At 39.0% G+C, this 16,095-nt stretch overlaps 1 protein-coding gene across 4 annotated transcripts in view; it reads left to right on the top strand.

Moving 5' to 3' along the window:
• The first annotated feature begins 5,363 nt into the window (after positions 1-5,363).
• The window catches only part of EPB41L2 (erythrocyte membrane protein band 4.1 like 2), a 291,214-nt gene continuing 280,482 nt past the window's right edge, over positions 5,364-16,095 (top strand). For 2 of the 4 annotated variants that reach the window (XM_054492768.2, XM_054492752.2), the window contains exon 1: positions 5,364-5,428. The gene's annotated coding sequence lies outside the window, so the exon portion shown is untranslated. Of the gene's footprint in view, positions 5,481-16,095 lie in introns of all 4 variants that reach the window. The other 2 variants (XM_054492767.2, XM_054492747.2) reach the window with 1 other exon arrangement.

Genomic DNA, 16,095 nt, shown 5'->3' with positions numbered 1-16,095 from the left:
GCAGCCTTTCCCGTCCCAGGCTTTCAAGGGCGAGATTGGGACTAGGATGAAAGAATTCTCTGGCCTGATGTCTTTTTAGAACCCATGTGCTTAGTTTTGCAATCAGGATTCTGATTGCAGAATATTTGGGAAGAGCGAAATGTACAAGAACGAGATCTTGTACTTCTGTATAATGAGATACTTTATTTACCTTACTTTTCAAAAATGCAAATTGTGACAAAGTCTTTAATTTTTAACAATGATGTTATGTTTAGACATTAAGAGGAAACCAGTTGCTGGTTTTTGTAGTATAAGGTACCGCTGTGAGTAAATTGGGAGAAAAAGAAATTTACTTAGTTTAAAAAAATAAAAACCTTTCACTTGAAACAGAATGCTATTGGGATTGGTTTTAGTGCGAAGAAACCAGGGGATAATAACATTAGGTGCATCCGTCCACAAATTAGCGCCTTTCCTGAATAATAACACTTCGCTTATGTTGAATGCATCCTAGAATAGGGATGAAAGACCCCTACACAGCCACAACAGCTGGCGTAAAGGCTGCACGCTAGAAGTCAGCAAACTAGTTACTCTGATTTTCAAATAATTCTAACACGTTGAGTTTCTGATGCCCATTCATGGGCTGGTAGGAAAGTAAAACCAGTTCCCCTATTATTTATTTAATGCCTGAGCTCTGTGCTGAGGATGTGCAGGTAAGACAGGTCTTTACTTATGGAGCTGATCATGTAATAGCAGAGAAAGAAACATAAGTAACTGCAGAAATAAAAGCTGCAAAAATGTGGTCCACATTCGTAGTGAAGAGGATGAGGATATGCCACCCCAAATATGCCAATTCAGCATAAGGATTATTCTTGAGCTGAAAACAAGAAACTAAAGACTCAGGAACAACTCTGACCTCCCCCTTTCTGCCTAAAAGCAGGACATAAATTTCCCTTCGTAAAGGTGACATAAATTTTTATTTTTAAAGCTTTACTGGGCCGGGCCCGGTGGCTCACGCCTGTAATCCCAACACTTTGGGAGGTCAAGGCGAGTGGACCACTTGAGTCCAGGAGTTTGAAACCAGCCTGGGCAACATAGCAAAACCCAGTCTCTACCAAAAATACAAAAATTAACCAGACATGGTGACCCACGCCTGTAATCCCAGCTACTCCAGAGGCTGAGGTGGGAGGATCGCCTGAGCCCAGGAGGTGGAGGTTGCAGTGAACTGAGATGATTCCACTGCACTGCAGCATGGACAGTAGAGCCAGATCCTGTCTCAAACAAACAAACAACAAAGCTTTACCACTCACCCATACCAGAAAGAGGAGAATGAGTCTTACCTGCATAACAAACCCATACATTTTCTAGTAACCTTCCCATACCGCAAAAAGGCTAAGCCCCCTTTTCCTTTGTCTAGCCTCTCCACACTTTACCATCGTTAAAATGGTATAGAAGCCTCCAGTTCTAACTGCCTCTTCGGGCTTTTAGTTCTTTCCTGTGAAGCATCTATGTGCATGTGTAATAATCATTTTCTCCTCTTCATCTGTCTCTTGTCAATTTAATTTACACAGTCCAACCTACTGAACTAAATGGGCAGGAGAAAGATTTTTCTTCCCCTGTGGTATGTACCAAGAGATATATGGAAGTTTCATTCTCTTACCTAAGCAGAGGTTATCAGCCCAAATGCCACATATTTTTCACCACCAGTATTATGAATATAGAGTCTTATCAACACCTCCCATGTGGAGGAACATTTGAATTACCCAAGTCTGAAAAAGGAATTTTTCACAGAGCTTCTTTTAGAAATGACAGGGAGAAAGGGAAGTACAAGGTGAACCTTGGACATCTTCTTGTGCCAAAAAGCAAAGACAAATGGGAACTATCAAAAACACAAGAACTAGCTAGGAACAGCTTTCTTTGAGCAAATGGGAGATAATCTGACATCATAAAAGGATAACACCTGTAATTATTATAACATACTGAATACAAAATCTATACACCCATAATGATACTCAAAAAATGAGGAAGAAAAACTAGTAGGCCACCATTAGGGGTGACAAGTACACAATTCCTTAGTCCCCTTACTCTAAAAATTAAAGGGAAAGAAATATTTACCATGACTATTTGAAGTAGTAGTATGGGAAAGCTACTTTGCATAGAAGAATTTTCAATAATAAATATAGGAGACATAAAATAATTGGAAAATTACCATTTTGCCACCACAACTGATAACTGCTGCAAAGATCATCAATATATTCTAAAACCATTACATGAAAGGTTAATGTGGACTAAGATATTTATGAGTTGCCAAAATACTACTCCCCACAAAATACTTGGTAATTGCTCAGGAGAGAACATATTTTTACTCCATGTAAATAAACCTGGTTGCCACCACCTTTATCGTGATTAAACTCAGCATCATTAATGGTGGACAATCTGTGAAAGCTATAGCATCACTGCAAGGTAGTCTTGCCATAAATATTTCACCTGAAGCTGCTAAGGCTTTAAATATAATTTTCGGATTTCCAGAAATACAGGAGCTAGAGGAACAAGTAAAATAACATGATGAGGAAAGAATCAGACCAATCCAGAATGTGTGACATTCTAGAAAATAATTGGCTCAGGCTTTTCAAAATCTCGGTGGGGAGTTGTGGTCCAGGAACAGTGTGGTAGCTTAACACTAAACCCTTCCAATCCAGTTGTTTTGGTAGTGTGCCAGTGTATATTGTCCTCTGGGGAGAAAAGGGCTGTGTACTAATAGAGAGGAATGGGCAGAACATACGGAGGGAGAGGGAAGTGTGGACCAGAGGATCGATGCCCTCATGAATCATGCTGCAGAAGAGGCTGAACCTTCGCTAAAGCATTGGGCAACCTGGTTCTTTTTTGCTTTCATAAAACAAATCAATACCTATGAATTTATCTTAGTCTCGCTCTGTCTCCCAGGCTGGAGTGCAGTGGCGCAATCTCGGCTCACTGCAAGCTCCGCCTCCCGGGTTCCCGCCATTCTCCCCGCTCTACTTCCCGAGTAGATGGGACTACAGGCCTCCGCCACCATGCCCGGCAAATTTTTGGTATTTTTTAGTAGAGACGGGGTTTCACTATGTTAGCCAAGATGGTCTCGATCTCCTGACCTCATGATCCGCCCGCCTCGGCCTCCCAAAGTGCTGGGATTACAGGTGTGAGCCACTGCGACAGGCCGAATTTATCTATTTAATTGATTTTCAATATTTACTGGTTCTGTCAAGAACCAAACATCCTATAGGGATTTTTAAGATTTTTAAGCCTCTATGTCAGTTTGCCGATTATCTCTAACCTTAACTCATTCTCAGCACCATTTAGCAGTTATTAAATAGAGTTTGTTTCCCACATCAGTAAACTGAACTGTTCTACTGCTGTCACAGGGGACTGCAGCCATGGTCAAGATCAGTGGGAATTGTCAATGACCTCCTTTGGGGAACAGTCCCTGACCTCACCCTTCTACTTGGGTTAGGTACTCCACCTGAGGGCTTTAATACTCCTTGTGCCCACTCTGACCATCCCTTTTACCACATTTTTCTGTTTCGTACATTAGACTTTACGCCACTAGAAGGCAAAGACTGTGTTTTAAAGTCTTCCTATTCCCAAATGCATAGAGATTGCTCAATGAATAGACATTCAATGAATGAATAAAACTTTTATAAGCATCCAGATCTATTAAGTACTCAGATTTGTCAAAAAATAAAGCAGCACTCCCAGATAAATTTAAAAAAAAAAAAAAAAGAAAGAAAGAGAAACAGTATCATGGGTAATCTCAATGTCCTAAAGTTTTGTCAGCAAACAGCCTGGTGCATGGCAAGAGTGGCACCATCTTGAAGCAAAACCTCCATGAAGATCAATGTCTGGCTCCTGCATGCTAAGGTGTTCTGCAGCAAGGTTTTTAAACCATGCATCTAGCATAGACAACCCCTCATAAAGATGCTTATCTAACCTCCCCAGTGGTCATAAGTTTGAGATGGGACCAACTGCCCAAGTCTTAGAATACTTTCTGGAGGGTGGATGTGAGGATGTGTCATCTCATGGCCTCTGGAGAGTTACTTTGGTTCATAAGACCCTGTTAAATATTTCTTTCTGAAAAACTGGATTTGTCAGTCACTTTCTTCAGCCTCTCAGCTCCCACAGCCTTTCAGGATAGGTTTGCATATACCTGCTCACGCCTGAACAAGCTTCTCCAGCTTAAGGCTAAAAATTAGCCAACATTAACTTTAACATTTAAATGTTTTTTCTTTTTTAAAAATTTTTTAATTTCTATTCTTTTCTTTTTTTCCCTGCAAAGCCAACTGCAAGTATAACATTAACATCTAAATCTTAATAGCTAAATGAACCTACCAACTCATGCCAAGACGCCAGTCCTTTGTGAAATTCCTCCAAAATACTTTTGGGTTTCCAAGTGATGTCTGGCAAAACTAATCTAATGAATCATTCCAAGCTACCACCTGTTCCCAGCCCTTGCTTCACTGAGTTCCATTGGTCCAATCTTGACTCCGGAAAGTCCTCTGCCCTCGCACACATCAGCTGCCTGCTAATTCACCTGGCCACAGTGGATTCTCTCAGTCTTCATGGTGACATCTCTTGCAAATGAAAAGAACAACGTCAGCTGGGCACAGTGGCTCACGCTTGTAATCCCAGCACTTTGGAAGGCCGAGGTGGGTGGACCACCTGAGGTCAGGAGTTTGACACCAGCCTGACCAACATGGCAAAACCCCGTCTCTACTAAAAATACAAAATTAGCCAGGCATGGTGGCACATGCCTGTAATTCCAGCTACTCAGGAGGCTGGAGCAGAGAATCGCTTGAACTCAGGAGGCGGAGGTTGCAGATGTGCAGTGAGCCAAGATTGTGCCATTGCACTCCAGCCTGGGCAACAAGAGTGAAACTCCGTCTCAAAAAAAGAGAAAAGAACAACTTCTCCCTATAGATTACACTCTGCTAAGAGTAGAGCAGGTTGAGCTGCATCACAGAAGATTTTTGGGACCTATGAGAATTATAGAATTCCTTGAGATATAGCAAGTTTCTTTACAGACACTGCCCCAGTTCCCCCAGAGGGCAAGGTACAATGACTGATGAAATAATTGGATGGGAAGTGTTCAGGTTCGGATTGCCACACTGTTCCTGAACCATGACCCATTTCTGACTTTCAGGGACTACTACTAAATTGACACATTCACCCTGCCCGACTCCTTTCTTTATGGTGAGTTCTGTCTTCAGGTCCCTCATTTCTCTTTTGTGATATGGTCCTGACCTAGTGAATTTCTACCAAAACAATTGACACTGTTTTAATTCTTGCCCTAGGATGTTCCTTGGTCCCCATAGAAACTACAGTTGCAAATGGTTACAAAAAAGGATGACATCATGCAGTTCTACAAGACATGGCCAAATATCAGTACAAAGCTAACTGGGACCCTTGGCGACCCAAGGTAACTCGGGATGACATTTCATTTTGCTGGAAGAAGAATATGTGTTTAACATGTAAGCTTTTCAATTAATGTTTGAGTATAATATTTTTAAGAAAGCACTACACCTATTTAATAATAGACTTATTTCAGTAGCCAGACACAGTTGAAGGGCCTGATAATATTTAATATCAGAATGCAACATTTTAAATTATTTTAAATATTTCTAACTACAAATCTAAAAGTTTATGTAAGTAACATGTTGTTTTATGAAATTTTTAAATTGAGAAAAACTTATGGAATAAAATGTAAAATTATCTATAATTGTATCTTTTTACACATAGGTATACATACATATATAAACACATACTCCTGCAGCATATATTTTATAAAAATGAAATCATGTCACATTATGGCATCGTAAGCTACTTTTGTCGTTTACAAGATATTGTGACTAATTTCTCATGTCATTAAGCATTCTTCTATATTTTATATTATTATTTCAATCATGCATTTTTTTTTTGACAGAGTCTTGCTCTGTCACCCAGGCTAGAGTGCAGTGTCATGATCTTGGCTCACTGCAACTTCCGCCTCCTGAGTTCAAGCAATTCTCCTGCCTCAGCCTCCCTGGTAGCTGGGACTACAGTCGCCTGACACCACACCTAGCTAATTTTTGTATTTTTAGTAGAGACCGGGTTTCACCATTTTGGCTAGGCTGGTCCCGAACTCCTGACCTCAAGTGATCCACCCACCTCGGCCTCCCAAAGTGCTGGGATTACAGGCATGAGCCACCGCACCCAGCTCAATCATGCATATTATATCTTTATATAAATATATCATAATGTATTTGACCAATTGCCAATATCATTGTTCAACCTCATTTAAATTCATCTCAATTTTTCTGTATTAAAAATAATTCTATGATAAGTACATTTTTCTGTAATTCGTTTAAATTTTTTAATTATTTCCTTTTTTTTTTTTTTTTTTTTTTTTTGAGATGGAGTTTCACTCTTTTTGCCCAGGTTGGAGTGCAATGGCATGATCTCAGCTCACTGCAACCTCCATCTCCTGGGTGCAAATGAGTCTCCTGCCTCAGCCTCCCGAGTAGCTGGGATTACAGGCACACGCCACCACACCTGGCTAATTTTGTATTTTTAGTAGAGATGGGGTTTTGCCATGTTAGCCAGGCTGATCTCAAACTTCTGACCTCGGGTGATCCGCCTGCCTTGGCCTCCCAAAGTTCTGGGATTTACAGGTGTGAGCCACTACACCCAGCCTTAAATTATTTATTTAAAATAAATTCCCAGAAGGAGGTGTGATTGGTAATAGATTCTAAATTATTACAAGCCTTTTGAAATGTGTTGCCAAATTATCCACCAAAAACCTCATGCAAATCTACATGCTTATAAGCAGTTCATGAAAGTTTATTTATTATCCATCCCACTAACCCTCATTTTCTATTTACAATGTTCAAATGGCTGTTATTTTACCTCTTATTTTTTATTTTTAATGAATCTGCATATTATTTTATGTGTTTCATAACCACTTGCACACCTCTCTTTATAAAGAGCTTCTGCTTATTTTTCTTCTAAATCGTTTATCTTTTTCTACTACTTTATAAAATCCATTATTTTATTATATTTTTAACTTTTATTTTAGGTTCAGGGGTACATGTGCAGGTTTTTATATAGGTAAACGCATGTCATGGGAGTTTGGTGTACATACAATTTTGCCACCTTGGTACGAGGCTAGTTACTTTTTCTGATCCTCTCTCTCCGTCCACCCTCCACCCCAAATAGTCCCCAGTGTCTGTTGTTTCCTCCTTTGTGTCCACTTGTTCTCATCGTTTAGCTCCCACTTATAGGTGAGAACATGCAGTATTTGGTTTTCTGTTCCTGTGTTAGTTTGCTAAGGATAATGGCCTCCAGCTCCATCCATATTTTTGCAAAGGACATGATTTCAATCTTTATTATGGTTGCATAGTATTCCATGGTGTATAGGTACTATGTTTTCTTTATGCAGTCTACTGTTGATGGGCATTTAGGGTGATTCTATGTCTTTGCTATTGTGAATAGTGCTGCAGTGAATATATACGTGTGCATGCTTTTCTGGTAGAATGAAAATCTATTACTTTAAATACTTTGTCATATATACTGAAAGCATTTCCCCTAGTTTGTTATTTGTATTTCAATTCATATATAGAAGTTTATAATGTGCAGAATTTGAAAATTTGTATGTAGTCTTATGTATTAATTTTCCTTAGTGGTTTTGTTTCTTTGCTCTAATGATTTAAATGTTTTCCTTTCATTCCCTTTCATTTAAATGTTTCCTTTCCTCTATGGATTGTTTATAGTGGCTTCTACTTCTTTATTTCTGAACTTATTTGGTTGTATCTTATGAGATAGGGACTTTTTCTCTAAAGAAATCAAATGTCCAAATGCCACCATGACATACAATCTATGGTCAAGAACTTCAAGGTCTGGGACCAGATGCAGTGGCTTACGCATGTAATCCCAGCACTTTGGGAGGCCAAGGTGGGCAGATGACTTGAGATCAGGAGTTAGAGACCAGCCTGGCCAACATCTCTACTAAAAATACAAAAAAATTAATCGGTCATGATAGCACATGCCTGTAATCCCAGCTACTCAAGAGGCTAAGGCAGGAAAATCACTTGAATCCAGGAGGCAGAGGTTACAGTGAGCCGAGATCGCGCCACTGCACTCCAGCCTGGGAGACAGAGCCAGACTCTGTCTCAAAAAACAAAAAAAAACAAAAGAAAACAAAACAAAATGAAACAAAAGAACTTCCAGGTCTATTCTCCCCACAAATCTACCTGCCCTGTCTCTTTTTCTCAGGTCATACTTTTCATCAGTCAATCTCACAAACTAAGCTATGCTCATGTACTAAGTCCCAGTGAATTATTTTGGCAAATAATAATGGCAGGAAAACACTCTGTACACCTGATATACATATGCAGGCAGCCACTTAGCCATTAAATTGCTCCGATTTCTCTTTGTTCAAACCTCAGTTGTGGTTCTTGTAACCACACCATGAGCAGGGAAGGCTAATGGAGCAGCAGAGGGAGACAAGATGCATGAATATGGAGTTCCCTAGGATTCAGGTAGTGTGGCCCATTCACGCCACGAGCATTTAATTCTAAGTATATTAATGTATGCTGCTTCTTTCCCCTGCTTCTCCATGAGGGCAGGGATTTTATAGTCTCCATCCAGAGTCTAGTATACAAGAGTTTCTAAATAAATGTTTATTGAGTTAGTTATTTAATGAACTTTCTAGAGATTGAACCTAATCTTAAAGAGTCAACTCTAATGGAAGCCAAGGATGGAGATTTTGGAGGTTTGAAGACCTTTTGGCTGTTGTTTTTGCCTGCTCATAAATCTAATAGTACCTGTGGACATTTACTTCTAGCATCATAAACTTGTTACATTTGTGGATATCGACTCAATATTTGCATCGCTAATTCATTCCTCAAGCATTACCCATGAAATGCAGGAATATTGTAATTAGTAATTCTTGGTACCCTGCCTATTTTCAATAAAAAGAAAAAGAAAAAAGTAAGCAAGAAAGAAAAGACAGCCAGCATATTCAATTACAGTATTGTCACATGTAAATAATCTGAGCAACCAAAAATAAGCCATAAATGTGTTTACCAAGATAAATTATGACAAATGATCTCAAGCTTCAAATTTGTCCAGAAATATAACTTATTTATTAAAGTGACTACTTATTTATTAACACAATGCCAATTGGAGAGAGGACACCTTCATGGCAGACAGAACATTTTTCTAAAATCATGTCATGTAGAAAATTATCCTAATGCCACATAGCCTCCAAGTCCACTGCCAGACAAGCTATCACAGAGATCATGGAAATGAAAGACTTCAAGACCAAATTAAACTGTTCACAGTTTATTATATCAGTTTATTAAATCAACTTAAAACATATAGTGAGAAATGGGGGAAACAAGCAGCATACATTAATATACTTAGGATTGGATGCTCGTGGCATGAATGGGCCGCACTACCTGAATCCTGAGGAACTCCATATTCATGCATCTTGTCTCCCTCTGCTGCTTCATTAGCCTTCCCTGCTCGTGGTGTGGTTACAAGGACCAGAATTCAGGTTTCAACAAAGGGTTCCATATATTTAAGGCTGCCTAAGCCACTTGCTCTATTGGAAGGATGCAAGAACAAGTACATCTGGCCACAGGGTCCTCATATATATGCAATGACTCAGATTATTAGGCATTTCTTTTTCATTCCGTCCCTTTTAACATTCATCTACATTTAACACATACATACACACTTTACTTACTAACCTCTTATCTATGTGTAACACATCTTAGTTCATTCATTTAAGTTTTCTTCTATAACACATCTTAATGTTCTCAAACAATATAACATGTGCATGTTACAAATCTCTAACACAATTCCCTGACTGCTTAATCTGCTGTTGTTGTACCAAATCTTTATAACTCATCTTGAATTTCAACTTGGCATGAAAATTCTCCAGAAAGTTTGGCCTCAACTTTTGGCATTCATTTATTTTTCCTAATAGTGACCAGCTCTGATTCTGATTATTTCCAAAGTAACAGTAAAAGGAAAATGTTGTTTACCTGTCTAGATTTTCCTCTCACTCCTAAGATCTGTATGTTTCCCACCCACTTAGATCCTTATTAAAAACTCCTTTACTTGAAATGCGCCTTTTTGTTCATCCTTGCTCTTCTTGATTCAAAAGAAAGAAGGAAAGAAGAAAGAAAGAAAGAAAGAAAGAAAGAAAGAAGAGGGGGGGGGGAGAGAGGGAGGGAGGGAGGGAGGGAAAGAAGGAAGGAAGGAAGGAAGGAGGGAAGGAAGGAAGGAAGGAAGTTAGTTTATTAAGGTCTCAGCCTGGGCCTATTATTAGGTGGAACAAGTGTTCTCATTCACCTTCCTTTTCCCTCATTGGAGTTTTCTGTAGCCAATTCTGCCACAAAAATTTTGAATTTCCACAGTAGGCAACCATGAGAAAGCACTGCCTCCCTTTTCTCCCCCAGGACTTTTGCTGAATATATCACAGGCAGAGTGACCAACTGTCCTGGTTTGCCCAGGACTGTTCAGTTTTAGCACTGAACGTCCCATATCCCAGGAAACCCCTCAGTTAGAGAGCCACGAAGGGCTTGGAAGGGGAGGTAATATTTAAGACCAGATTTGAAAATGAGTGGATTAAGGGCACAACACATTCCTGGGTTGTGAAGACAGGACTGTGCAGGTAGATGCTAAAGAGAGTGGGTCTACCAGTTTGGCTGGTTCGAGTGACAGAGGACTGGGACACAAGGCTGGAAAATTTGGTTGGGACCAGATTATGGAAAGTCTTAAATGTCAGTCTAGGCAAATGGGACTTTATTACATCAGAATTGGAATTTGCTAAAGAACTCTGACCTTGGAACTGACATGATGAAGGATAACTCTGGAAAGACACATCTTTCAGGTCTGTGCAGGATTTATTGGAGGGACAGAGAATCAAAGCCCCAAGCCCAGTTAGTTCACTGCCATACTACAATAATCCAAGTATAAGGGACAGAAATCTAAACAACAGTATTGGCCTAGAAATGAAATAAAAGTGATAGAGTTAAGAGTTGGCAAGACAATAGTAAGTGAAACTCAGCAACTGATTATGTGGAGAAAGAGAAAGAGTTGGCTGACGCCAGAACATTAGAAGCAGAGTGAATTGGGTATTCCCAGAGACGCCCAGAAGAAAGAGGATGAGGAGTGGAAAAATGGAGACGGGGTGAGAGCTGATTGAGCAAGATGGCGGACAGTGTGTGCTGGGGAGTGGGATCCTTCCCTGGCTATCAGTTACCTTCAATAAAGTCAATAATTAAGTTCACCACTCTTAGTTGTGAATGATTTTGTTCTGGAAACCAAGGAGGTGGCTGAGGAACACAGAGCACACGAGGACCACCCTGTGCCTAGAGGCTGAAAGAGTCCTGTGATTATAAACCCCTAAGAACTGGCAGAAATCTTAGGGAGGGGCTAGACTTTCACATGCCATCAGAATTTGAGTCCCTTTAACTAGATCTTCAGGAGTGGGAGTGACATTGAGCTAAATTCTATTTAAATGCTCAAAAGGAACCAGTAAAGACAGACACAGTAAAGGAAAAAAACTGGGTGGGCGCGGTGGCTCACGCCTATAATCCCAGCACTTTGGGAGGCCGAGGCGGGTGGATCATTCGAAGTCGGGAGTTCCAGACCAGCCCGACCAACATGGTGAAATCCCATCTCTACTAAAAACCCCACCAGGCATGGTGGCACGCACCTGTAGTCCTGGCTGCTTGAGAGGCTGAGGCAGGAGAATTGCTTGAACCCAGGAAGTAGAGGTTGCAGTGAGCTGAGACCGCACCACTATACACCAGCCTGGGTGATGAAGTGAGATTCTGTCTAAACAACAACAACAAAAAACTGAATAATGGGGGTGAGAGGTACAGAATCTGTTCAAATGAAGGCAGTGATCTCACACGGGATGGAAGCAAGTTAAGGAAAGATGGGTCCTGGTAAGTATTTGGATGGGTCGTGATTAAGGGAATTACTTTCTAAAGATGTCAATTTGCTTGATGCAAATAAGTGAAGTCATTTGCTGGGAGGAGAGGAAGACACTGAGGAAGGACTCTTGGCAATTTGGAAGTTATAGGTGTACAAGTGATCATTGAAACTATGGATGTGGATGAGGTCACCGAGAGAGGGTATATAAAGTTAGAAAATTAGAGGGCTGCAGATGGAAGACCTTCACTATCTTTGTGATTAGAATCTGAATTTTTTTTTGCACATTTTGTCAGCTGCCTGAATTATTACATACTTAATACATTTCTTCTTTTCTGTCCAAGAATAAGAAATAAACACTGTTGAGGACATTTACATCCTGAACACTGATTCTTTTTCTTCAGTTAAAATAAAAGGGATCATTTACTTATTATGAGGTATACTCTAGCTTGTATTATTTACTCAGAAGATAATGATGTCTTATATTGTGGATTTTGAGATAATCTCTGTTTTTATACACTGAAGTAGTTAGTGTTCCTGACCACATTTTGAGCAAATGCCAGATTGGCAGATTAGGCTTAACAGCTCTAATTAGGCTTCCTGAATTTGATTAGTGCTAGGGATTAGTTTCTTCTTTGATAGTTTATTTCACAAGATTTCTTAGTTTGAAACTGTGTTTTGCTGACTATTTTTGGTATCATATACGTCATATAAACCAGAATTATACATTCCAATAGACCATTCTTCATTGATGATTTGTTGTTGTTATTCCCTGGTAAGATTTTCTGAATACTAAAAGGAAATATTAAGAGCGATATCAAATTTCACTTTCTGGGTCATCAGGGCTGTATATTACTATTTGTTGGTTTCATTATCTTCCTAACGTGCCAGAAATTATTGATGCAGTTTATGTTTAAACTTCTCATTCATTCTAAATGTGTGTTACAATTGTTTTTTCAGGAAGATATTAACATAGATTATAGTAATAGGATATTAATATCTGGGCTAGCAGATTTTACATCTTATTCAAGTTAGTCATCTCATTGCTTATTTGGCATAAGTATTCATCGTTTTTTAGTTGTGCAATTGATATTTAAAACAGGCGTCACACAAGCCTTAACCGGCAATGCTAATCTTATTTGCATTCCAATTAAAGTATAATTGACAATTACACTATGAGGTTTTCTTTGAATATTGTAAGAATTAGAAGATACAAGAAGTGGAAAAAGTAGAAAAAGTTTAAGAGTACTAAAGAGAAATAGAATCAGAGTGGGAGGAAATTTGAGTCTATTTTCCCTTACACAGTAAAATATTTCCTTACAGATGGTCCTCTATTTGAATACATGGTCCACCTAAAAGCTCTTTGTCTAAATATTGTGTGGTTTCAAATGACAAGTATCTTCATTGTCTATTGATCTAGTAATATAGTGAAAGACAAAATAATTATAGCCAACCAAACTGCAAAAATTCCTTTACTATAAAGTATTAGCTACAAGGCAGGCATGGTGGCTCATGCCTGTAATCCTAGCACTTTGGGGCCAAGGCAAGTGGATCCCTTGAGCCCAGGAATTCAAGACCAGCCTGGGCAACATGACAAACCCCATCTCTACAAAAAGTGCAAAAATTAGCCTGGCGTGGTGGTGTGCACCTGTAATCCCAGCTACTTAGGAGGCCGAGGTGGGAGAATCACCTGAGCCCAGGGTGGTGGAGGCTGCAGTGAGCTATGGTTGAGCCACGGCACTCCAGCCCAGGTGACAGAGTAAGACTCTATTTCCAAAAAAAAAAAAAAGAAAGAAAGAAAGTATTAATCACCCAAGGTCCTCTGATTTTTTTCATTCATTATCACTTCAGAGTAACAGTAAATTTTATAGACATCATTTATATATATATATATAAACAATATATAATACTATGCCACTTTTAATTAATATCTTACAAATATCTATCTCAAATAGGTATTTTATATATATAATAATTTGTATTATATTATAATGCTTTGTTGTATTAATATGCAATCATTTGTTTAACCAGTCCCCAAATCTTGAGCATTTCCAGTAGAATCCACTTACAAATATCCTTGGATTTTTTTCTCTTTCATTTGTGTCATTTTCTTGATACATATACCAAAAGTAAATTTATCAAATTAAGAGGAATGTTCCATTTTATGGGGTTTTGGGGGTTTTTTTTGTGTGTTTTTGTTGGTTTTTTTTTTTGCGTAGGTAAAATATGGTAGTCATATGATGACAAGCTATACAGCAATTACAGAGGATGGACTGATCTACATTAACTAACATGCACAGATCTCAAAAACATCATTAAGCAAAGCGAACAAATTGCTAAACAATTCAATATACCATTTGCATTAAGCACAATATTTCCAATGAGTTCATATATGTATGTAAAAGTATTAAAGTCTAAATGGAAGTACAACAAACATAACAGCCATTAAGAGGGGAAGGGTCAGGAATGGAGAGCGGTTGGTAGCTGAATAAGAGTATCTTTATAACAACCTAGTTTCTCAAAAGGATAATGAATGCATGCATTGCTTGGGTAATTACAATGGATTTAACTTTTAAAACAAAAAAGCTGGCCGGGCGCAGTGGCTTACGCCTGTAATCCCAGCACTTTGGGAGGCCAAGGTGGGTGGATCATGAGATCAAGAGATCGAGACCATCCTGACCAACATGCTGAAACCCCATCTCTACTAAAAATACAAAAATTTGCCTGGCATGGTGGCAAGTGCCTGTAATCCCAGCTACTCAGGAGGCTGAGGCAGGAGAATTGTTGAACCCGGGAGATGGAGGTTGCAGTGAACTGAGATCACGCCACTGCCCTCCAGCCTGGCAACAGAGTGTGACTCTGTCTCAAAAAAAAAAAAAGCAAAAAAGCCATATACAGATTTGAATAAAAGAGTGATGGTGTTTGTGAATGAGTGAAGGCTGAGCTCATCGCACCAGGCTTTGCTGCCTCTGCATGACCCTTATAGTTAATGAGGTTAGTTCCTAAAAGGAATCTCACACGTGTTAGGCTGGGATGTGCCCCAGCATACCTCTCCCCTATTTCCTAACAACGCAGATTGGTGCTCAGCCACCCGGTTACCATACATGATTGAAGCTACAGGCTTCCTCAGGCCCTCCGCTTACCAAGTAGACCCCATCAGTGCCCTGAAACTTTTATTTTTTTAATTTATTTTATTTTATTTTATTTTTTAAGAATAATAAGCAGCATAAAAAGCATCTGCTTCCCCAAAGCCGTTACCACACTGGGTTTATTATTTACTTGATGTTTCCTAAATCATCAGCAGTGCTGACATTTTTCTGTTAGTCAAATATTTATCAAATGCCTAATTCCCAAAAACTCACTGTGTCTTGTAAATAGGCATCATTTGTTCAAGGGGCAGCATGGTGAAGTGGTTAAGGGTATGACTTTGAAAGCCAGATTTCTATCTGTGAAAAGCTTTAGAGGCGGGCCTCCCATACTATTGCAGTTTCCTGTAAAATTAAGTATGAGCTCTTCAGCTATGGATCTGAGGCCTGCCACAATGCATTTCTACATCCTTTTTTTTTTTCTCATTGATAATTATTCTCTAACATCTTTCAAATGGATCAAACAAATTAATAATTTTTTGTTCCCTAGCTATCTTTGAAAACGATGTCCAACAACTGTATTCTAGTGTATGATACTCACTTCACCTAAAATGCCTTCTGTATCACCTGAAGGAAAAGTTTCAGTCTTTCCTTTTATGACCATCTCATATGTCCCCTTCATCTGATCTTTCCAACCAAATAAGGATACTTTCTACTCTGAAAACTTCCTCTGCTTTATTTTTACCTCTTTTGGGGTGGTTAAAATATTTTAGCTTTCATTATAAATAATTCTCTTATGAGATAGTTAACACTTTAAGGGAGTCTAACACTTTGCTTAGCACGTAGGACAGATTTGATTTTTTTTCCAAAATAAATGATGAATTGACTGATCCATGCTCACACACCAAGGCCTCATTTCATCTGTGCTGAAAACGTGAAGTGGCAAATCCAGGAAATTTCCAGATAATTTAAAAAATTAATTGATTTTCTAGCAATTTCCTGACCAAAGCCTTCAAGAAACTACACTTCTTTTTTTTTTTTTTTTTTTTTTGAGACAGAGTCTGGCTCTGTT

This window comes from Pongo pygmaeus, chromosome 5 (assembly GCF_028885625.2).
Source record: "Pongo pygmaeus isolate AG05252 chromosome 5, NHGRI_mPonPyg2-v2.0_pri, whole genome shotgun sequence".
Classification (NCBI taxonomy): Eukaryota; Metazoa; Chordata; class Mammalia; order Primates; family Hominidae; genus Pongo; species Pongo pygmaeus.
This window is presented reverse-complemented; position numbering and strand designations above follow the sequence as displayed.